General features: G+C 38.0%; 1 protein-coding gene across 2 annotated transcripts in view; it reads left to right on the top strand.

The window, feature by feature from the left end:
- Positions 1–24,950, top strand: part of LOC128734087 (A-kinase anchor protein 1, mitochondrial) — a 102,967-nt gene that overhangs the window by 68,587 nt on the left and 9,430 nt on the right. The window contains exon 6 of one of the 2 annotated variants that reach the window (XR_008411965.1): positions 343–1,939. The exons of the other annotated variant lie outside the window; for it this stretch is intronic. The gene's annotated coding sequence lies outside the window, so the exon portion shown is untranslated. Of the gene's footprint in view, positions 1–342; positions 1,940–24,950 lie in introns of those variants that run through there. 2 annotated transcript variants of the gene reach the window in all.

Raw genomic sequence — 24,950 nt, 5'->3', positions numbered from 1 at the left:
TTATCTAACTTCCAACTGTAAATAAACTTGTTAAAACATTTTCAAATTTGCTGTAAAAACTTATTGAGAAATAAAGCGGTAGTGAGAAAACCAACGGATATGCCTTATTGCTGAGATATTTATTTTATTTTATTGATAAAGTTTACTACCAATGGGTAAGAGTTACGTTCCTGTGATTTTGTCTACTCGTAAAACATACAAACGATTAATTTTAGCATTATTTGACTTGTCCGAACAAACAGTAAATACCAAGAAAAAACAGGTACAGGCTTACAGTAATATTTTACTAATATTTTGAAATATCTGCGTTTTTTAAATAATATATTATGCAACGTCTTACAGCATAAAATATATTCTGAAAACTAACAGGTGACAATTTGGATGTCAATCAGAAGTTACCCATTTACCACGCAGCATCGTTCATCACCCATTTCGAGCAAAAACAGTTGGGTATTTTGAAGCAAATTTTATTTACCATCAGCACCCTGCTCTGACAATGACTAAATACGTTACTAAAATACTGAAATACAATAGGGAGATAACTTAATGTTGATTTAGTCGGATCCTATTTTCAATCGAAACCGAATTCCACCAAATTAGTATCACATTTGATTTTCCTGGCTTATTCTAGAACTCCATACTCATTTGTCGAACGATCCGACGCATTCAGTAACAAGGTGAGTGAGAAAATTCTACAGCGTGACAATAGCATAATACAAGCAAGAAATATTTATAAGACAGGTAAGATTAAATGTAGCCATATTGAATTTTGTTTCACACTAGCATTTTGTCATAAGTGCCGTGTCTGCAGTCGTGTTCTTATCAAGTTAGAAGTGGGCAGTACAGTTCTTTTGTGTGAGCGGCTCTGAACCGTTCATTTACTGCTGCGAATCGATTCAAATGAGCGGCTTGTGGTTCACGGTTACAGTCATGGTTTATTCGCTAAGTTGACAGTTCAATTAGTAACGATTCACGAACCAAACTTCGGCTAACCAAACAATGAGCTAAACTATGCTATGCTAACTAACAATGATTTATCAATGGAAACAATATTCAAAAAAATTCAATGTCTCTTGTTTTCTATGAAACCTTCAAGGGAACTTTTTCGATCTGCTTCGTTATTTCAAAAGTTTCTAGCTCTTGTTGAACTATGTGTCCTAAAAATGGATATGGAAATACAAAAAAAAATCTCAGCAAACTAGAAAAAATATCGTTTGAAAAGTTTTTCTTAAAATTTTCCACGACTAATTCTTGAGTAAATTATCTTCTTAACCTTCCGTTACTCGCACCAACTATTCTAACACGGATAGTCGCGCGTTGTATTTTGTACAACACTTGTTATCTCAGAATATATCGAAATTCGAAATATAGAAAGTTGTTGTCTTCCCCGAAGTTAATCAGAAGGCTTTTCTGTTGAGGGGTAGTATTTCATGAGTTTATCGCAAGGTGCTCAGCAAATTATAAATGGGGTTTTCCACAGGAAATTTACAGTCAACATTTTTTTCTCGATGAAACATTATTTTACGTTCTTTATAAAAAAAAGTAAATTTTTTATTTCGATGTCTTGCGGCCATATACAAGTTGTTGCATTTGAAAGTATCATTGTATCGAGAAAAAATTGGATCTTCTGTTCTGCGTTTTTGACACTACAAACATTTTCTGGCAAAAAAAATTCGGAAAAAATTTGTTGCAAATCTGAGGGGACAGGTTTTGAGATAATTCATATTTTATGATTTTCGTCATGATTTTTTTAAATCTGAAGTCTTTTCTATCAGTGTAATTTTTTACTGAAAATCGGAATATGTACACTTATTTTTCTAAAACTCTTCCCTTGACGTCATTTTGATCAAAACATAGAACATTTTTTAAAACATCGGGGTGCAAAAAGTAATTTGTGGAATATTAGGTAAATTTCATTTATAAAACGGAAATTCGAACAATGAAGTTTCTTAAAATTAGTAAAAAAAATTATTGCTTTTGTGTTTCTTTTTGCAGGTTATTGCATTGAAAATAATAACATGATTTGCTTGAAGAAGTGGTAATGAGGGGTCTGAGAATAAACCCATGTTTAAGTCACTTCACGTCGACGTTTTCTCATTTAAATTTTAAGTAAAAATTTGTATTTGTATTTGTATTTTGGTCGATTCATCTGACAATTTTGATATTATCTACATGAATATAAACTTAAATATAGAATAAAACTATTGCAGCATCCCAGACCCTGTCAGTTTTCTACTAAAGGCGCGTGAAGAAACGTCTCCAAAGTCAAATAATTCTTCGACCAGCGTGAAGGTGCGGGTGCATGACGTCAGCGGTTTATAAAACGTGTACATAGTCCGATGGAATCTGGTAGTCAGTAAATTTGATGAGCGAAGCTGTCTAAGTGAAGCCCGAAAATCAATACGGGACAGCAGTGTCGGGGCATCTATTTCATTGTTGAGCAGCTTGGCCACAAAAGTTGCTTGTTGAATCCTTCGACGACTCTCTAATGTCTTCAAATCCAAAAGCTCGGTCCAAAAGGCATCGGTCTACGTAGCGGGGAAGATTGTGAGGTAGACGTCAGGGTAGATGTCTCAGGGCGACACGAACAAATCTTCGTTGAACACGTTCTATTCTGGCTTTCCAACACAGATTATGAGGATTCCAGATGACACAGGCATTCTCATGTATTGGTCGTACCAACGCGCAGTACAATGTCTTCAAGCAATGGGGATCTGTGAAGTCTCGGGAAATTTTTGTGATGAACCCAAGTTGTTGCGAAGCTCTAGAGAGGACAGCAGTATAACGTTGATGCAACATGAGCTTATTATCCAGCAGAACTCCAAGATCGCTGATCTGATCGACGCGTCCGAGAATAGCTCCGTTTATCCGGTAATCAAATGAGATGGGCGTATTACATCGGTGGAATGTTATACATTTGGCAATGCTTATTGTGAGCTTGTTTCTATTACACCAATCAGCAAAGGTGTCCAACTGCGCTTGCAATCGGTAGCAATCAGCGATTGATTTCAAAACGAGGTAGATCTTTAGATCGTCGGCATATACCAGAGTGCATCCGGAACCAAGCAGAATGGCTATGTCGTTAAAGTACAAGGCGAATAGCCAAGGCCCCTGGTTACTGCCTTGCGAAGCACCAGAAGTATTACTGAATGCACGTGAAACTGTGGAATCCAGCTTGACTCGTAAAGTACGGTCTGTTAGATATGAGCTCAACCTTGAAGTCAGTCTATCAGATATACCGAGTTTAGAGAGCTTGTGCAAGAGTATTCGACGATCTACTGTGTCGAAAGTGGCCTTAATATCTGTGTACACAGCGTCAATTTGAGTTTCAGCTTCTATCTGTGAGATGCAGGTACTAGTGAAATCCATCAAGTTCGTCGTCACAGAACGACCGGGCATAAAACCATGTTGGTCGGCTGAGATATAGTTTTTGGTGCTGTTCAGAATTATACCACTTACGATGATTTCAAAGAGCTTCGATTCAGCAGAAAGACTGGTAATGCCTCTGTAGTTTCTTACATCTCGCTTTTCTCGGGAAACATATGGGACTGCTTCCACAGCGTTGGAAACTCTGTTGCTTAAACGATTTGGTGAAAATTCGACTGAGAGGCAAGGCAAGAGCAGTAGCGCAGCGACAGAAAATAATAGCCGGAACACCATCGGGACCAGGCGAGTAGGAGCTCTTCAATTTTTTTGCACCAGAAATGACCATGTCGGGAGTGATGTCAAAAATGTCCAGATCAACAGCACCATCGGGGACACCTGACGCAGCTATTTCAGCATCAGACTGCGTGGTACATCCACTGGCGAACACAGAAGAAAAATGATCAGCAAACAATTCGCAAGATTCAGCAACAGGAACCGAATCATCAACCGTTCCGCCCAAGAATATATTAGAAGAAATAGAACATCCTTTCCTCTTAGAGTTTACGAATGTCCAAAAGTTTTTTGGATTAGTTGGCAATCTGAATTGCGTCCGCAGTACGTGTGATTTGTAGAGAGAACTATTTAGCCTACGGTATGCATCGCTGGCAAATTTGAAAGCGCGTTTATTCTGCGGTGTTCGTTGCTTACGAAGTAGTCTATGCTTTGCGTTTCGATGCCGTTTTAATCTGTGCAACTCACTATTACTCCAGGCAGGTTTTGAAGGAGGTCTAATTCTGGGAAGATTCTCGTTCAGCCAGGTGCAAATAGCGTCGCAAAACCGCAATACCATATCATCCACATCGATCTCGTCTAATAAAGCAGCCCAATCCAGAGACAAAAAGTGGTTCACAAAAACATCAAAGTTAATACGGCGATAGTTCAGGGGCGCAATTTCGAAACTGAAAGCTGGAACTTCAACGGGGCATGCCAGTATAGGCAATAATAATTCCAATGGAGGATGGGGAAGATCAACTGGAAGTAGCGGAGAAATAGCCCGACGCACAACGATCTCTTGTTCAGGAAGGCAGTAAACGCGGCCCAGTGTTCGTCCGAGATTATTCTTCTTGTTATTCAGCCGAGAGCCGGGGTGGCTCTTGCCGTATCAAGAATTCCTCTCCATTGTACTCGGTCCTGGGCTACTCGTCGCCAATTCGCTGCGCGTCTCGACACATGCAAGTCGGCTTCAACTTGGTCGAGCCATCTAGCACGTTGCGCCCCTCTATTCCTGGTTCGCCACTCTCCGCTCTCCGTCTGTACTCCGCCAAAAATAGTCCGCAACACCTTTCGTTCGAAAATAGCAAGTGCACGTATGTCTTCCGTAAGTAAAGTTACTGTCTCAAGTCCGTAGAGGACTACCGGTCTGATTAGCGTTTTGTACATCGTCAGCTTTGTGCGGCGGCGTATGCTCCTTGATCGAAACGTCTTGCGAAGGGAAAAGTAGGCTCGATTTCCAGCTTGAATGCGTCGTTGGATCTCCTTACTCGTATTATTGTCGGCGGTGACCAGAGATCCCAAATATACGAACTCATCAACCACTTCCAGTTCATCGCCGTCAATAGTCACTGTCCGTGGGAGGCAAACGTTACTATCTCGGGAGCCTCTTCCTACCATATATTTGGTTTTCGACGCATTAATTTGTAACCCTATCCTTCTAGCCTCCGTTTTTAGTCTGGCGTAGATTACCTCTGCCGTCCCACGGTTTCTAGTAATGATGTCGAGGTCGTCTGCAAAGGCTAGGAATTGGCTACTCTTGCTGAAGATCGTTCCTCTCGTTTCGATGCCCGCTCGCCGGATCAGACCTTCAATTGCGAAATTGAATAACATACAGGACAGTCCATCTCCTTGCCGTAACCCTCTGCGCGATTCGAAAAGGCTTGAGAGTGTCCCCGAAACGCGCACGTAGCACATCACTCGTTCCAGAGTAGCTTTGATCAGCCGCGTCAGTTTGTCCGGAAAACCGTACTCGTGCATTATCTGCCATAGCTGTTCGCGTTCAACGGTATCGTATGCTGCTCTGAAATCCACGAAAATATGATGCGTGGGCACGTTGTACTCTCGACATTTCTGAAGGATTTGTCGGAGAGTAAAAATTTGATCTGTAGTAGCACGGGCTCCCATAAAGCCCGCCTGATACTGCCCTACGAATTCTCTTGCTATTGGGGATAGACGACGCAACAAAATCTGGGAGAGCACCTTGTAGGCGGCGTTGATCAGCGTAATGCCGCGGTAGTTACAGCAGTCTAGTCGGTCGCCCTTTTTGTAGATGGGACAGACTACGCCTTCCATCCACTCCGGTAGTTTCTCTTCTTCCCAAATCCTTGAAATCAGCCAGTGGAGTGCCGTTACTAGCGGTTCTTGGCCAGTTTTGAAGAGTTCTGCCGGGAGTCGGTCCTTCCCGGCGGCTCCATTATTCTTCAGCAGACCGATTTCTCGTCGGATCTCTTCGAGATCGGGAACCGGTACGCTGTTGTCGTTTGTAGGTACTCTGAGGTTAACTTCCATTGCGTCTCTTGCTGCTATATTGCCGTTGAGGTGTTCATCGAAGAACTGCTTCCACCTGTCGACCACCTCGCGCTCGGTTGTGATAAGATCCCCTCCCTCGTCCCTACACATGTCAGGATTTGGTGTGTGGGCCTTGCGAGTTTGGTTCACCTTCTCGTAAAACTTGCGGGTATCATTAGCCCGGAATAGTTGTTCAAGCTCCTCACGGTCTCTGTCCTCCTTCTGGTGCTTTTTCCTTCTCAGGATCGTGGTCAACTCATTCCTCGCTCGTCGATACTTGGCCAAATTCTCTCTCGTGGATATGCTCAGATAGTTTTCCCAAGCTCTTTTTTTCCTCTCTATCGCTTCTTGGCATTCCCCGTCGAATCAATCATTTCGTGCACTCGAGGTTTTCACACCTAGCACCGCGGTTGCGGCCTCGTTGACGGCCGAGCGTATCCTACTCCATCCATTTTCGAGGGTCGAAGCATCTAGCTCCACAGAAGAAGGCAGAGCTTCATCCAGTACGCGCGCGTAGTTTTTGGCAGTTCGCGGGTTGTCTAGTTGCCGAATGTTTAGCCGAGGTGGGCGACTTTGTCGTGAGGTATAAACCGTCGACAGTTTTGAGCGCACATGTACTGCTACTAGGTAGTGGTCCGAGTCAATATCCGCACTCCGTAGGGAGCGTACGTTGGTGATGTTCGAGAAAAACCGGCCCTCGATGAGAATATGGTCGATTTGGTTCGAGGTTCGTTGGTCAGGTGATCTCCAGGTGGCCTTGTGGATATCTTTGTGAGGAAAGAAGGTGCTTTTGATCACCAAGCCTCGGGAAGCCGCAAAATTGATGCATCGCTGGTCGTTATCGTTCGTGTCGGTGTGCAGGCTATGGGGCCCGATCACCGGTCTATACATTGCTTCCCTGCCGATTTGGGCGTTCATATCCCCGATGACGATCTTGATGTCCCGTGGTGAGCAGCTGTCGTACGTTGCCTCCAGCTGCGCATAGAACCCTTCCTTCTCGTCGTCGGGTCTACCTTCGTGTGGGCAATGCACGTTTATGATGGTGTAGTTGAAGAAACGGCATTTTATCCTCAACACGCACATCCTCTCGTTGATCGCTTTCCAATCCATTACGCGATCCTGCATTTTACCCAACACTACGAAGCCCGTTCCCAGCTCGTTGGTAGCACCACCACTCTGGAAAAATCGGACTCTGCCGCCACGGATCCTCCACACCTTCTCGCCCTTGCGAAAGATCTCCTGCAGTGCCACGATGCCAAACTTTCGGGGCTCTAGAAATTTAGCGATCTGCAGTTCCAGGTACCAAGTCTCCATTCCATGTCCTTATTTCGTCGCCTTGGTCCATGCCGAATATTCCGAGAAGATATTTTTTGACTCTTGTTGTAAGTTGTGTTGTGTTTAGATAGGTAGCCGTACTAGGGCTTACGCTACCGAGTCTCGTGATGGGGCTGCCATCTTGCAGTGTCGAGACACACTGTGCCTCCTCCCCTGTTGGTATACGACCTTAGTTTCCACCGGGGTTGGTTACCTGATCTCCGCTAAGGTTGGTCGTATTCCAGCTGGTACCACGTGGAGGTAGGGGTAGGAGTTGCTAGATAAGAGGCTAGGGACCACAATGGGGTCTGTTTTACGCGTTATCCAACCATTTATCAACGTCCGAAATTATTACGCAGTGAATTAACCCATTATGACCCGGGTATACCTAAATTTGGACCAAATGAAGTGAAACTCTGTAATCTATTATATTATGGCTCGAATGTGTCGGGAAACGCAAACTCGACATTTGGAATGGTTTCAAGGCGAAAATATCGCCGGTTTAATATTTCATAGGATTAGTTTCAAACAAACAAATTACAAAGTTTTTTACAGATTTCTTATTGAATTTTGTGATAGACTTTACATATAAATATCAATTTATATGTCAGGTAATGTTTCGTCACTAAATGTAGACTTTTTCAAGCGTTTTGGAGACAAAGTTTTTTTCGCCATTTTTTCAACTTTTTTTCCGCCATTTATCACAACTTTGCACTGTTGAAAATACAGGTGAAATGATAAAAACTGACAGATTATCTCACACACACATCAGATTGATGTCTTATCTCTCTTGTAGTGATATATTAACAATGCGAACTATTGAAATTCAGCAGTAAACAGGTTTTGAAGACGAGGTATGATATATCATACGCTAGGACGTAATGGGTTAACGTGTTTCAAGTTTAGGAATACAAATCCGTCGACCACAGCAGCGCTAGCAGCAGAAAGCGGGAGAGAATTGTTGTATTGTACTCCATCCTCTCCATTAAATGCCTAAAACGCATATATTTTTTGTTCGATTAACCCTCAATTGATCAACCGGGTACACCTGTACCCTTTTCATATTTCATACTCCGATTTCGGCATGTTCTTTTTGAAAAACCCGATTTAATCCACCCAGTGGTGGAAGGAACCTTTGTTATACGGTCTTACTTGCTGTTTGAGATAGAAATCGACACGTCTTCGGAACATAATTCATCTATTGGTTATCGTTGCGTAGTGCGTTTACATAAAATTTTTGAAAATTGATTAAGTTAACAATATTTGAACAAAATAGGAACACTTTTAAATTTTGATACATCCTTTTTTCATGAAATTGCTGAGTAAGGATAAGTAAGTTGTTATTAATCTGAGTTATTAGTTTATAGGTTTTTGAACTATGCATAGTTTCCTGTAATGCCATTCTATTTAAATCACATGAATAGAGTTTTCTTGAATAATTTTCATCAATTTTTATTAACTCAAGCTGTTGTATTTTATACAACACGTGTAGGGTTTTCAACGCCATATTGTTATAAAGTTAGAAATCGTTGTTCAACTAACGTATATTCTTCAACAAACTTATTGTGAGCAAAATATCATAATTATTCAATGCATTAATAATTTAAGTTGTTGGGAAAATTTATGCAGCAAAACTATCAGCAAATGTAAAATGTTTAAAATGTATCCATCTGCTGGTAGTCGAGTGATTCGGAGTCAAAATTAGGGTATTCTTTATAATCAAAGTTCTACGGTTCCTAAACAAGCAAACATACAGGTATACTTACAGGTATACAGGTATTTTCAGCAAAGTTGTGTATTTTTACTATTTGTACAAATTTGTAGTACATGAAAAAGTCATACAACAATTACAAAAAGAGGAAAAATAGAAAAACTGGTTTTACAAATTCATATACAATAAATAAGATATTTCTATCTTCTCTGCAGAGATAGAAGGGTACTATCTTTACTAAAATTTCTTGTAATGATATGCTCTATAACTTTGCAGAACACATCAATGTGTTATATTGACACTGAAGAAAAATATTTTTTATATTTCATTTATTAATCATTCATTCATTCATTCATTAATCAAAATTTAAATTCCACCAGACGATAGAGCTTTCAATTTCAAGAAACTCTTCCAAAGGTTCGATGAACCTAAAACCAAGTTTTCCCAGTCAAAACTCTAGTGCACACGTTTTCTTTGGTTGGGGCTATTGTGTGCGCGAGTAACTGTGTTACAAAAGTTGGCGCGAGTGTTCGAGGGTTAATATCTTTTAACCGGTAAAACCAATTCTTATGAAATTTTGCATATATATTCGTGGTGTCAAAACCTCTCGTTTGATATTAAAATAATTGAAATTAGGTAAATTATGTAGGTTAAAATCATTATAAACTATTGTTAATTTTGGTGTGGTGTATACGGTTGCTCATAACTTTCGAATTAAACGTCCAATCAAAAAACCATTCAATAGTGATCTATTAGGATATATTATCTTTCAAATGAGACTAATAGCGCATAAATCGGTTTGGCCATCTCTAAGAAACAGGCGATAATTATTACCTTGTCAAAACAGGTTTTTTAAGGCTAACTTTTAAACTACTTGTTTGTTTTCAATAACAAATTCCTGAACAATTTAGCTTTAATAAGGGCTTTCATTTGAAACTAAGATCGTTGAAATCGGTCATGCAGTTCCGAAGAAACCCGTGTCACGTATTTTTCACATTTTTGCTTATAACTTTTAAACGAAATGTCGTATCACGAAACAACTCAATAGTGATCTACTAGACAATAACACCTTTCAAACAAAAGTAATAGCGAACCGTTCGGTTCAGCCATCTCTGAGAAACAGGCGATAGAAAAAATCATTACATACATACACACACACACAGACATTGCTCAAATCGTCGAACCCTATCGATTGGTATATGTGACTTGGCCCTCCGGGCCTCGGATCAATTTCGTGTTTTTCGACCAATTTTTAAACCTTTGTTATAGTATAACAAAGGTAATAAAAATGTGTAAGGGCTCCTGTTCCTGGTTATTTAGACGAATTTGAATAAATTCAATCATTTATTTTGAAATATATTGAAAAAAAAATTTGAGTCTTGGATCGTCAAAGTCTAATTATTATTATTATTAATATATATACTTTCCTTGTGTCTGATTGTAACGCTAGATCCAAGCAAGCTGTTAAATAAAAAATTTTCTAGACTACAACACGAGTAGGTAACAATGATTTCAGCAGTGAGTGGGTGAGCGCAATCGGCAATTTGATGGGTATAATTCGATACTGATTTCAACAAATCCTACGGGGGAACAAAAAATTTGGTTTTAAAACAATATTTGATGCAAATGTCAACCGCTTGAGATTAATGAAGCATTCTTAACGTGTGATTTTGCATGTGATAAAAGGATAGCCTACGATTTAATCAAGTTATAATTGATAGTCAGAAGCTGCCAAAGTAGCGCATACTCAATATAAAGCGCGAAAATGCATATCCCGTTGAGTATGTTTATACTTACATTTACTTCTTCCTCAGTTCTTTACGAGAATGGAAGCTAAACCCTTCTCGAGTCAGGTGTGGGATAATATCTGAATCACACACTGATGATGTAGTGTGTTTTCTTAAGGAGTCAGATGTTTTATCAAGGGCACATTCTAACTTTGATGATAAAAATTATCCATCAAAAAGTGGTTTATGTGGAATGTGTTGTTCCGTTCTTTCGTTACTAAGTTGATTTACGAACGCGTCCTGAAGTATCTCAATATAAAGTAACATAAATATTGATGTCCGCAAATTTAGGTTCTAACCTTAAGCATTCAGTAGTAGTAACTTTAGATATTTAAGGACTGTATCGAAAAGTAATTAGCAACTTTTAAAATGATTTTACTCAAAAATGGGTGAAGTAATTTTTATGTGCGTGCAAGCAAAAGTTTGCTTGAATATCTAAAATAAGTTGTGCAATCAATTTGTTTCGATTATTTTTTTACTTTTCGCTATGCCTCGGATTGATCTTGTAATCAGAAAAAAAATTCTGCACAGTTGGTGCACCGAAAACAGTGTTTTCTATCAACCAAATCGCAAAACGGTTTAAAGTGCACCACAACAGCGTAAAAATATCATCGATAGATAAGGAAAAGAGTTCCTTAAAGGATCTGCCTCATTCCGGAAGAAAACCTGGTTCCAGTTAGCACCCGGTAGATTCTAAAGTAATAGGTCATATTAAACGACACCGAATGGTAACAACGTCTTATTTGGCTAAAATACTTAAAACAAGCATTGCGATAATTCAGTAAATCAAGGTCAGGAACTCCGTAAAGACATACAAGAATCATAAGGTATCTAAGAAATCCGGAGAGCAATAATCTCGAGCTTAAATAAGGGCACGGTAACTATAAACGGATAATATTCAACGGCAGCAAATGCCTCTATATGGAAGACGAAACTTACGTCAAACTGGATTCAAAAACGCTTCCAGTGACGAAATTCTACACGAAATCGGCGGACGAGGTGGTGGACGATACCGACAGTACGATTGCGCTGGAAAAGTTTGGACAGAAGGTTTTAGTATGGTATGCTATTTGTACTTGTGGTCTGCGATGGGTATTTTCTTCACAAAGTGTGCAATAAATGCTGAAATTTACAAAGATGATTAATTGTAAAAAATATTGTGGCCCCTCTATAAACAATATCAGTCTCACCCTCTCTTTTGGCCGAATTTGGCATCTGTACATTGCGCTAAGCCTGTACTACAGTGCCTTTCAGACAATAATATCCAATTTGTCGAGAAAAACATCAATCCACCAAATTGTCCGGAGCTCTGACCAATTGAACGTTACTGGTCGATTGTGAAGAGGATCTTCAGGAGGGAAGGTTTCACCATAAGTGCGCTCATTCTTTAGAACCTAATATTTTGACTAATGTAAGCCATGTTATTGTTTCAAGTCGTACTGATCTTCAATAAACCGAAAACAAAAATTGAAATAATAATCGTATTTCCTTTTTATTCACGGATAGATGTTGCTAAAGACTTTTCGATACAGTCCTTACTGTACAGTATTTTAAAATAGACACAAAATGAAAGTGTCACTCACGCGGGCTTTTCCCTACTTCACATAAGAAAAATTGGCTCCGTTAAACTTTAGTGCGCGAGCCGTATAAATAAACAAACTGAATAAAAAGAATTGTAATTTTTTAAGGGACTGGGTCACAAAAAACCGTCGAAATATCCAATATCCAAAGATTTTCTATTGCATTGACTCGATTTCAAGCAAATAACTAATCCAAGAGTTTGTCCGGTTCACTAAAACGGTTCACTGTTTTTGTAGTTGTGGTCCAACGAGTAGTAGCGTATTAGACAGTATAATGGTATAATGCAATCAATATTTTCTACAATCATAGTTTTGGTGAGACCGAATCTAAATATTGTCTCGGTTCTAAAATTGAGTACTTTTTCAAAATGTTCTCTTTCGAGCAGCACGTTCCTCATAATTTACAATTTACTCTTTTATCGAAGCCCCGTTGGCTTCGTTTATAGATAACACGTATTTAAATTAATAGAAGGTTGCCAATCTTAAAGCTGGTTCACTTATAAATTTTACGTGCTATTAAATTGTAAACCATATTACATTTTCAAAGTTATTGCTATCGTGGCTAGCCACGACAGAATCAGTTTCGTCAGCTGGAAGAGAGGCGATGAGATGAGGGCCTTATCTTCATTCATTAGAAGCCGGTCTGCGGTGCTGATGTACATCAATTCCCACGTATTCAAATAAGAGGACTTTCTCGCGTTTTTTAGGAGCTTTGCGTTCTCCCAATCAATTTTGTGTTGGAGGCCAATACTCCGATTTTGATCAACCGGGTACAGGTGTACCCACTTGAAACTTCACCTTCGTTAAATTCTGCGATGCCCAACCGATCTATGAAATTACCCGGTTTGGCAATAAAATCCTCTGTGCGTCAGCGGAGGATTTCGAAATTAGGTAAAGGCCTGGATAATGATATGGTGCAAAAAATATAAAATTTGGATCAATACCTACCGTTTTCGAACTGGATATGCCTAAAAAAATAATATTGTATTTGATATTTTTCTAAATAGGTCAGTTAAAATAATTATGAGGCTCAGAATAAAGTAAAATTACATTCCGCCTATAAGTAAGCAGGTTGACTTCACATCACCTTTGGTCGATTGACAGATAGATTATAAATCAGGTTAGTAAAATATTCAAAATCATGCAACCTTTTGAGGCGAACCAACCAACGGTTGAAAGCCCCATCAAATAGTAAATAAATAAATAAAATCATACAACCGGACTAACGTTGTACTACGTCATCCGTGGTCGTATCTTATACACAACCCCTCTGATTGTTTTCATGAGCGATGTAAAATTTTCTTTAAACACCTCTCCTTTCTGACTTATGACAAAATTAATTCCTGAATTGAGTGACCCTGAGATCTAATATATTTATTTTTGAAACATCCTACTTTCTATCTGGTATAGTTCTTCATCGACTATAATTTAGAATTAAAACCTAGTTTCTAACCTAACCTATAAACCTAGTAGAATTACCAAGTCTAATTTTATCAAGCACCATTTACAGTATGATTTCGAATTTGACGACAAATAGGTGGCGCCTATGTTGCCAAAATCAAAACCGTGGTAAAATCTTGACCATTTTTGAACTGAAAAAGTTGCATAAATACCACTAATCAACGAATTTTTCACGATTGCAACGGTTTTATATTCAAAATGTTCGACAGGGGCTGTCGCAAACCTTTTGACACTTTGCAGTAAGACATAGTCCTACGTCAGTAAAAATCTTACCTTTCGAAATATTCAATAAACAAAAACTCAAAATTCCGCTGTACTTTATAAACTACGTATAATACAAGTTATATTACGTATTTTTAATGAACGGTTTAAATTTTTGAAACTAATAGGCGAGATAAATTTTTTATGATGTGGAAATCGTTTCAACCATATCTGAACAACAGGTAATAAAAAATTTCCAATATACAAATGACACACACACAGATACAAACACAACACATACCAAAACACTGAAACATTATTCAATTGTTGGGCTGAAATTAATGACATAAAAACAAGACCCTCGGCGACTGTGAACGATTTCATATTTTTCAAACGACTTTCATACCTTTCTAACAGAGTATAAGAAAGATAAAAGCTATTCAACCCTGTGTTCTATTAATATTAAATAGCAGTAGTATAGTTATACTATTGAAAAAAAATTCTTTGTTATTATTTTGTTCATTTACATGGAAGAAACTATGACAATCCTAATTTAGGCCCACTCTAGAATCAAAAATAGGTCCACTCAAGATCATGTTGGTCATACGACATTGATGGGGATCACTAGATGTCAGTCCCGGCGTAGTGGTTAGCATTCACGCCTCTCACTCCGAGGACCCGGGTTCAAATCCCAGCCCCGCAGAAGTCACGAATGACATAAGTTGTTAAAGTGACTATAATCTAACAAAAAGAAAAGATCATGTTGGGTCAACTCAAGATCAAAAAAAGGCTATGGGAAAAAACGATATATTTAACAAAAGTTTCATCAATTATACTGTTTTAAAGTACTGATAATGTAGAAAAAAGGTGGTACTTTCCAACAAATAGTAACATCACCACATATTATTTATAACCCTTTAAAAAGAAAATAGAAGTGTAACGTTTGAATGAAAGATTTCAAATGCTAATAACTATTAAACTACTAAACGAAATTGAACAATTTATATGTCGTTGGATAGATAAAATGACCAGCAATTTAATGAAGGGGTAAGAGAGCAATTTTAAGGAGGGCGTAAGAGGGGATACTCCCATACAAATGAAACACAAATTTCCTTAAAACTCGAGAACTATTCAAGCAAATGGAACCAAATTTGGCATATGGGGGGTTCAGAACGCATGTTTTTTTTCTATTGTGTACTGAGATCCCTTTCCCTTTTAAGAGGGGGGGGGGGCTCTCATACAAATGAAATACAAATTTCCTCATAACTCTAGAACTTATCAAGCAAATGGAACCAAATTTGGCATGAGGGGATTTCAGAAGGCAAGAATTTTTTCCATCGTGAATTGAGACCCCTCCTCTCTTCAGGAGGGGGGGGGGATCTCATACAAATAATATACAAATTTCTTCATAACTCGAGAACTAATCAAGTAAAAGGAACCAAATTTGGCATGTGGGTGTTTTTGGAGGTAAGAATTTTTTCTATGGTGTACTTAGGCCCCTTCACCTTCTAAGAGGGGGGGCTCCCATACAAACGAAATACAAATCTGCTCATAACTAATCACTAAAAAAGAAAATGGAACCAAATTTAGCATGTAGGCGTTTTTGGAGGCTTGAATTTATTTTATGATGGTTTGAGATCCCTCATCCCTGTGGTAGGAGAATAAGAACTCTCATACAAATAAAACCGAAATTTTTGCGTATGTGCCATATTTTCTGCTATGTAACAAGCGGTAAGCTGTGAAAGTAAACTAATAAAATCTTCTCGGAGAAAGACAGTGAATCGATGCCGCTAACTCACGTTCCTGATCCCATTCGTGTCAAAAGAAAGAACTTTCGAGTGGCACGTCATATTTGCGAAGAACGTGCTTTGGCTCGAATTGGTTATTTGTAACGAATGGACCTTTTAAAGGCCACAAGCGAGTTAAAGTAAAATTATTGAAACATGTCAAACTACGCATAATCATATTTAATACAATAAGCTGTGGGCTGGTCATTCATTACTATTTCAACCTTTAGGATGCACACAATTGATTTTAAAAGAAATTTCTATGTCTTAAAGGTTGTAGGCGTTTCAATGTGTTATTGCATTCAATGAAGAATTGAATGTGGATATTTCGCTAAAACAATTGCACTCACAGATTCTTATAAACATACATTTGCCAGAAATGCAGTTTACATTAGTCTTTGATCTAATGACCAGACATACTCCTACGTCACCCTTTCGTACAACCATTAGGGCTGTATACCTTGCAGTTTTTTCCTTTCCTCTCTAAACGTCGTACTATTACATATATAGCCAATCTCTTGGGTAAACATCGTAACCCGTGGAAAAAATAGAAAATAGCTGAAAATAAGCTTTCTTTTGTGCTTGGATTAATTATTGTCCAGTCTTCAAAATCTTGTGAAAACAACAAAAAGTTTTATCTGTCGTATTTTCTTATTGGATTCGTATTTTGAAATTGCCGTTCCGCTGTTTCAGAAGCTGAAGTCTATGAGCCTCGAAGCGATTATCTCGCTCTAAAATAAACGGGGTCAACCCTATTCAATTCTGTGGACTTCTTTACATAAAATAATTAGGTTTTTATGTTGTTTTCTCAAAGCCTGGTTTGGCATAGTCCAAAAAGGGTAAAAATGTTAAAAATAGGGGAAAATGAGTGAAATTAGGCACTTCTCGATGACAAACAGGAAAGCGGTGGGCACCATGCGATTCTCCCGGAAATTTTACATAAGATCACCTACATTTTATCAGCCCGCAGGCCATATCTTAATTGCGTCCGTTTTTTCGGCTCGTTTTTGCCCATGGCGCAATGGTATAAGATAAGGCCGAACCTACACAATTGAGTAGGTTGCTAAATTTAGCAAACATTTATTGCAATGTGTAGAATACATTGTTTTTGTTATCTCGAGTGATAAAAAAAATTTATGTTGATCCAAAAACCAAAAATATTGTAACTAAAACCCTCCGTGCTAAAAGGGATAAATGACGAGTAAATTAAGCAGGAGTGTGAGTGGTGGTGTTAAAAAACGCTAAATAGGTCCACTCAAGATCAATTACCCTACTATAACCTGAAAACACTAAAATTCAATGATTTGAAAAGTAAGCAAAAATTTGGGTTTCGATCCAACATTCTTATTCTGCGAGTCACATGACTCAATACGACAATTGTCGAGTTGAGTCGAGTCACCTAAGTGACAATCGTGTCACCTAGGTAAGAAACCCTTGTCACCTAAGTGACAAGGCGAGTCACTTAGGTGACAATTGTCACCTGATTCGCGGTGACTGCAACATAGTCACGTCACTCGCCTCGCAGAATAAGGGTAAGAAAGCTCATTTAGGCTACAGTTTTTCTTAAAAGCCCATCATCAAATCTTTCATTTGCTATCAAAATTATTAAAATCGGTCGAGTGAATCAAAAGTTATGAATTTAAAAAAAAGATCTCATGGCAAGGGCGATGAATTTTGGAACCACTCTGAAGGGCTGACTTCTGAAGGGGAATCCCTAAGCGCCAAATAAAACCGAACAGACATGCCAAATTGGAGCAAAATCGGAGCACTTTTTGTCATGTAATTACTAAGTGGGTACACCTGTACCTGGTTGATCAGATTGCGTAGATTTTTTGGTTGATCAATTGAGGGTTAAAAAATATCTTTGTTGTTTTGCACTGCGCTGCATTTCCTTGTAAATTAGCATTTTCAGCACTATAAGAAGGTTTACAGTAAAGTAGCCGTATATTTCGCCTAAACAGTTTTTAAGTAACATTTAAGGTGACTTAAATGTTTATTCGCTTGCATTTGAATGTTTTTATTTCAAATAAAGGAAAACCTAGGTGCCAAATTCTGTTTCGCAACTTACCCTTCTGTTTTTATACGAGAGACTTCGCAGCAAGCTGTAACAGTACAGTAGTGCTACGATCCTATTGGCTCTTGCGGCCTCTCCCAGTCGAGATACGAACATGTGACCACTGGCTTGTTAGGTGAGGTCGTACTGTGGGATGTTCGAGAGACACATTGAAACACTTGTGTTTATGCTCCGTTCGATGTCGTGTCAACAATTGAATTCATCTTTATTGAACTGCTTCCAAACAGTTTTATTCGATGGAAAGTCTACACAGGATTTTTGTTACATAAATTGGTTTACTTATTTACATAATATTATGGGCGGTGCCTATCGTGGATTGATTTTGGGTCGGTGTGTGTGTGTGTGGAAGGAAAGAGACAAAGCGGACTAAACTGACTACGCGTGACGCGCATCGTCACGTTGTCGTAGGTCGGCTTCGTTCTGTTATATATAGGTTAAAGTGGACTGTACTGAGTTTCGTAAAGGAAAGAACAAAATAAGGTGTCAGATTGCGCGTTGCGCAATCCGCTTGAATTGCTTATGGTTATTTATGATGTGTGGACGATTGTGGGTTCTGTTAAGCGATGTTGCAATGGATTTATTTAGGTTGGCAGGTGGTTAGCCTTTCGGTGATGCCACCCGGCTTGGCTTGGTATTGCTCAAGACTTATGGTGCTGAATCGGGTTGTGTGAAATGATATAGGATGATCTAGGTTTTTGAAAAGGTTGTTATTTGAGTATGCCAGATGAGTGGATGGGATTTTAGTTGTCTGTGATTGTTTAGTTCATATCTGTGTAAAATCACATCACACCTACCCTCCAAAAGAGTAAGGGATGGCTGGTAACGTTTAAGCTATTCCTTACTTTAGCCTACGCTAATGTTGAACAATTTTTTTTTTATTATAACTATTACTCTGTTTTTATGTACTGTTTTGATTTCCTTGGTTGAGCAGTTTTCTATTTCGATATTTGGGTGATTGATGGTTATAACGGTAAATGGTCCTTCGTAGACGGGATCCAACTTTCTTCTATTTTCTATCTTTAGCCATACTTGATCGTTAATGTGCAGATCTATAGGGTTTGCTGTTTGTATTTGGTGCTGTATTCTATTTCTTTTACTTTCATCTAGTAAATTTCTTGCGGTTTGAACTGACTTTTGTAATCTAAATTTAAGTTCTGCATAGTAATTTTCGTGATTATATATCGGATCTATTTTTGTTTCTTGTATGAAGTTTGTCGGAAAATTTGCTGTTTTCCCAAATACTAATTCAAATGGTGCGAAGTTGTGATCTGTGTGTGGGGTAGTGTGTGCGTAAAATGTTAAAATGTTAACCATGAGTCCCAATCATCTCTTTCTTCGTTCACAAAATGTCTTAAATATTCATTTAGGAATCTATGGTTGCGTTCAAGACTGCCTATTGTTTGTGGGTTGTATGCTGTTGCTAATCTATGACTTATATCTAACATTTTACATACATGTTCGAAGATTTCGTTCTTATATTCAGTTCCCATGTCTGTTTTGATTACTGATGGACATCCATATACGAGAATAAAATTTTCTACAATAGCCTTAGCAATAGTTGTAGCTTGTTTGTCAACTAAGGGTACCATTGTTACATATTTGGATAAGTCGCATTGCATTGATAGTGCATAGCGGTTTCCTTTGTTACTTTTGGTGAATGGACCTACAGTATCGATTGATATAATATCGAATACTTTAACTGGTGTTGTCGTATGGATAAATCTCTCGTTTGTTTTGATACGATGCTTGTTTTGCTTACATACATTGCAGTTTTTCGTTTGTTATAGTAGATTTCATATTTTTCCAATAAAAATTTCTTCTTAGTTTCTGCAGTAGCTTATTAATACCTACATGCCCTCCCGAAGGGGTACAGTGGTTTTCTGCTATCTTTCTGATGATTTCTTGCTCATCTTTAATTATTTCGGCCTTTTTATATAATATTATTTCGACGTCTGTTAAAATTTTATTGCAGCTCTCTTTAAATAATTGAACGTTCATTGATGCAAATAATTGGCTGCTATAATCAAGCGCTAATCTTTTTATATTCAGGCTTCTTGCCATTGCGTTTATTTCTTCAATAAATTTATAATCGATTCTTCCTTTAACATAGGTAAATTGCCCTTGAGCTAATTCCCTTTTCTTCGTTTTTGTTGTAATTGTAATAGTCATATTGTGATTGTGCGTTTCAATTATCAACTTTGGTAGTTTAAAAGCATCTATGTTGTTAACAGAGTCGTAAACTTTGAGGTGATCAATTTCATTAGTTTGTCTGACTTGTTTTAACTTTTGTGATTCTCGGGTTGTTTTTGATCTGGTCATTACTGGTAATACTAGTAACGATTTAAGCTCATCCGTATTGATCCGAGAGCATCGTGGCCGGCGTTGATTTTCCCTTGTACGTGCTGAATATCAAATGTGAACTCTTCCAAATCAAGTCTCATTCGTGTTAATTTCGACGATGGTTCCTTCATTGAAAATAAATAAACCAATGGTCTGTGGTCGGTTTTGACTAAAAATTTTCTCCCATACAAATATGGTCTGAAATGTTTAATAGCCCAATGTATTGCTGTGAGCTCCTGTTCGATAGTTGACTTATTACTTTCTCCCTTGGTAAATGTTTTACTTGCATACGCAATGGGTAACTCTATGTCTCCATGCTTCTGTGCTAATACTGCACCACACGCAACTTTTGACGCGTCTGTGCTTAAAATGAATTGTTTTGTGAAATCTGGGAATTGCAAGATTTTAGGAGATATCAAGGCATGTTTCAAGGTATTAAATGCGGACACGCAGCTTTCGTCCCAATTGAAAACTGTATTTTTTTTCATTAGTGCATTCAATGGTGCTGCTATGTCTGAAAAATAAGGTATGAACCTTCTATAGTAATTACAAAACGCAACAAAACGTCTTACTTCGTCTGCGTTTTGTAGCTCTGGATAGTTTGCTATCACTGAAAATTTATTTTTGTCGGGTTGAATGCCCTGTGTGGAAATATGATGCCCTAAATATGTGACATCAGCACAAAAGAAATTGCATTTGGCAGGATTTAATTTTAGATTATATTGTTGAAGTTTTAAAAAGACTTTTTCTAAGTTTGCCAAATGATGTTTTACTGAACATCCAATTACGATGATGTCATCAATGTATAAAAATGCACATTCAGGTGGAAGACCACTTAAAGCAATGGTCATCATTCTCTGAAAGCTATTTGGTGAAATTGATAGTCCGAATGGAAGTCTGTTGAATTCGTAATGACCTTGGTGGGTGGAGAAGGCGGTATATCTTTTGGAATCTTGCTCTAACTCAATTTGATAAAATCCTGACATCAAATCAAGCGTCGAAAAATATTTAGCTCTTCCCAATTGATCCATTATATCGTCAATGCGGGGTAACGGAAATCGGTCCGCGACAACTTTCTTGTTTAGTTGTCTGAAATCACATACTAAACGGTACTTGGTGTCACCGGAATTTGATTTTTTGGGCACCAATAAAATTGGTGTGTTATAAGGAGATGTGGACGGACGTATTATGCCGTCGTTCATCATTTTATCAACTTGTTTTGTAATTTCTGCTCGGTGCACCTCTGTCACCCTCCAACGCAAAAATGTCGTTGTACTTGGTGCATAACTTTGTTACTTCTTGGGTTAATTGATCATTAGTGTGTTTCAAGTTCAATTCTTTGGTCAATTTTTCATCTCTTTCGTCTACTTTTATTTTGTCATAGTAGTATATCTGATAACTACCCAAAGGAATTATTTTGGGTTTGAATTGCTTAGTGATTTTGACTACTTTATCAGTGGTATTTACAAATTTTGCCACTGGATTATTTGTATTGATTATGGCGCTGCTATTGAATACGCCTGGTTGGATTTCATTAGCTATGAGAACATAGTCTCCCTTTACGTTATTTAGCTCAATTTGTCTGTACACCTCACATCGAGGTGGTAACAATATATCTTGGTTCATGTGGTCCTGGATTGGTATTTCCACATGACCATCTTTGGTATAGCATGTTAAGGTCCACGTATCATAGTCTATTTTGCTGTGGTATTTGGTGAGAAAATCTCTTCCTATAATACCATCTGTAGGAATTGGAAAATCGTGTTCTACTATTTGAAATCGGTGACTAAGGGTTATATTTTCTGGTAGAGAAATGTTCGCGGCTATTGTTCCTAATGTATTTATTGCAAGATGATTGATACCTGTTATAGTGCATCGTTCGTTGGTACGAATCGTGCTTTCTTGGTATACTTTATCAGCCTTGAGTACAGAAATTTCTGCTCCTGAGTCTACTAGTAAAGTGCAATTCGATGGACAGATATCTAAGTTTGTTTGGATGAAATTAGACATGCTCGTTTGTATGCTATAGTTGGATTTTATTGGTGCACCCTGGCCCGTGTTAATGTCACTCCTTCGTTGGGCACAAGGTTCTCCTGAGCGTGTATATGGTCTTGATTGTAATTGTGGTTGTGGTTTTGTTCCATACTGTAACTGAATTCGTGATTGCCCCCAACTTGTTGCTGGGGGAAACCTACGTTTCCCGACTGATTGTAAAAGATTTGGTTTCTTGTTGGCTCTCTTCCTGTATAATTGTTTCTAGTAAAATTTCTATCGTTGTGATAGTTATTTCTTCTTGGTGGGAATTGATTTGGGTTTCGTGAGGGATTATTTCTGGTTGGGTTATATTGATTTTGATAATTTCTGTTACTTTGGTTGTTGTGTTGTGGGTATCTAGTATTATGATTACTATTGTACCTATTTGGGATATTGTTATTATTTATATTATAATTATTGTTTCGGTAATTGTTACCATAATTGTTTCGGTAATTGTTACCTCCATTCGTCTGGTTTGTTCTAAAGTGTAGGACTGATGCCTCTTCATTTTCGTGTTCAACGGGTTTGCCTATTGCAACTGACAAAGTGCTGAATTGACCTGCTTTCAGTATTAGCTTCGTTACTGAATTCTTAATGCCCTCTGTTAGTGCTTTTATGCCAGCACTTGTGGCCAATTTTGATGCGGCTTCTATCGGAATTTGTTCAGCAATGTAACATTGCTCTAATTCCAATGTTAATTTTTCGACCTGATCGGTAAATTTTACCAGTTCTCCGGTCTGTTTTATTGCCTTAAGTTTTGCTTGTACTACATCTGGTAGTATCTTTGCTGAGCATTTCTGTATCAGATTAGCTACTATATATTCCAAACTATCTGGATTATCTCCGACTGCGGTTCGAGCTTTTCCGCTTAGTTTTGATAGAGTTGATTGCAGCAATTTTATTTTCATTTGTAATTATTGGCACCAATGCTTGAATGGCTGATACAGTAGAGTTTAATTTTTCTGTATTGCCATTGTACGGCTCAATAAGAGTCGAGGCTGTTTTAATTATTTCTAGAACCGATGCCATTTTCATATGTTTTTTATTTAATTTAATTAATGCTAAAATAGTGTGCGCTGTATTTTTAAACGAAATTAATTTTTTAAAATGCTGAAGCCTATATTCCAATAAAAGTTTTGCTTCTGCATATAATTCTCTAATAGCTCGTAAAAAAAATTTTATCTCCTTTTCTGGGAGGTTTTCAATGTATACTAATGAGTCGTTGTAAATTTGTTTTATGTATGCTAACTTATTTAGCAAAGTTTTTTGCAAATAGCGTCTGTTCGGCGCTTTCTTTAAGTTAATTATTATGTTTTTTAATTTTTTGATGTTATTTTCGATTTTGTCCATATGAGACACATTAATATAGTGAATATAATGTAAATTGAATCTTTACTACGAGAGAAAAGATAAAAAAAACTTAGTCTATGTAATATTATTAATATTTTTATAATGTTAGTTTGCAAAAACGAAAGGTTTGTAAATTGAACACTCTGATTTATGGTGTAGCATTACTTGTTATAGGTGGTATATTTTCTTTGCTTTCTAGAATGTCTTTTATAATTAGTTCGAAATGTTCTGATTACCTAAAAAATTATTTTGGCCTAAAAATAGTTACTTATCTGCTGTGTTTCCGCATGTTACACGGTGACGCGGCGGACCCTGTTGTCCATCTCTTTAGTTAATAGCCTCCAGATTGTCCTTAGTCCGAGGGCGATTAACAGTATGACTACGCAAGCGGCGATTACGTGAGTTGGTCCGAGCCCGTATCCTAATTGTACTTGTGGTTGAATTTGCTGCTGCTGTTGTTGTTGCACTATTATTTCTTCCTTCGGTTCCTTTGAGTCTCTGTTCCCCATTGTAGTTTTTTCGCTTAGTATTTTGCCGATATAATCATGTTTTACACTTTTATTTTTCTTTTTCGTTATTCGGTCATTTTTCGGCCGCAATTTGGGCTAGGTTTTCATTAATAAAACAGAAATTATGTTTATGCTACTGCTTCTACTACTGTGTTTGCTGCTGGCTAGTGACGGCGACGACGGCAATGGGATGTGTGTTCTTCGTTATACCCATGGGATATTTATTCACAGCAAGCAAATCAATGCACATGAATGCCACAGAAGTTACAACGTTTTTCACACTTTATCACCCCTGTTCAACTTGTTCTCCATTCTCCAAGTCAATGCACATGAGCACCAAAGAATTTACAACGTTTTTCACACTTTATCACCCATGTTCAACTAATTCTTCATTAGAGTTTAACCGGTCGGTATTCACAAATTTTCGTCGAAACGGCAATATTTCCAAAAAGGAAAAAGTGTCCTTTGATTCACAATTTTTCCATCCACCCGGCAAACACTGTCCTGCGATCACTTCATTTTAGACTTATTCATCATTAGAATCGTCACGGTATGCCATGTGGGATGTTCTAGAGACACATTGAAACACTTGTGTTTATGCTCCGTTCGATGTCGTGTCAACAATTGAATTCATCTTTATTGAACTGCTTCCAAACAGTTTTATTGGATGGAAAGTCTACACAGGATTTTTGTTACATAAATTGGTTTACTTATTTACATAATACTATGGGCGGTGCCTATCGTGGATTGATTTTGGGTCGGTGTGTGTGTGGAAGGAAAGAGACAAAGCGGACTAAACTGACTACGCGTGACGCGCATCGTCACGTTGTCGTAGATCGGCTTCGTTCTGTTATATATAGGTTAAAGTGGACTG

This window comes from Sabethes cyaneus, chromosome 1 (assembly GCF_943734655.1).
Source record: "Sabethes cyaneus chromosome 1, idSabCyanKW18_F2, whole genome shotgun sequence".
NCBI lineage: Eukaryota > Metazoa > Arthropoda > Insecta > Diptera > Culicidae > Sabethes > Sabethes cyaneus.
The sequence above is the reverse complement of the archived record's forward strand: the minus strand, read 5'-3'. Positions and strand labels throughout refer to the sequence as shown.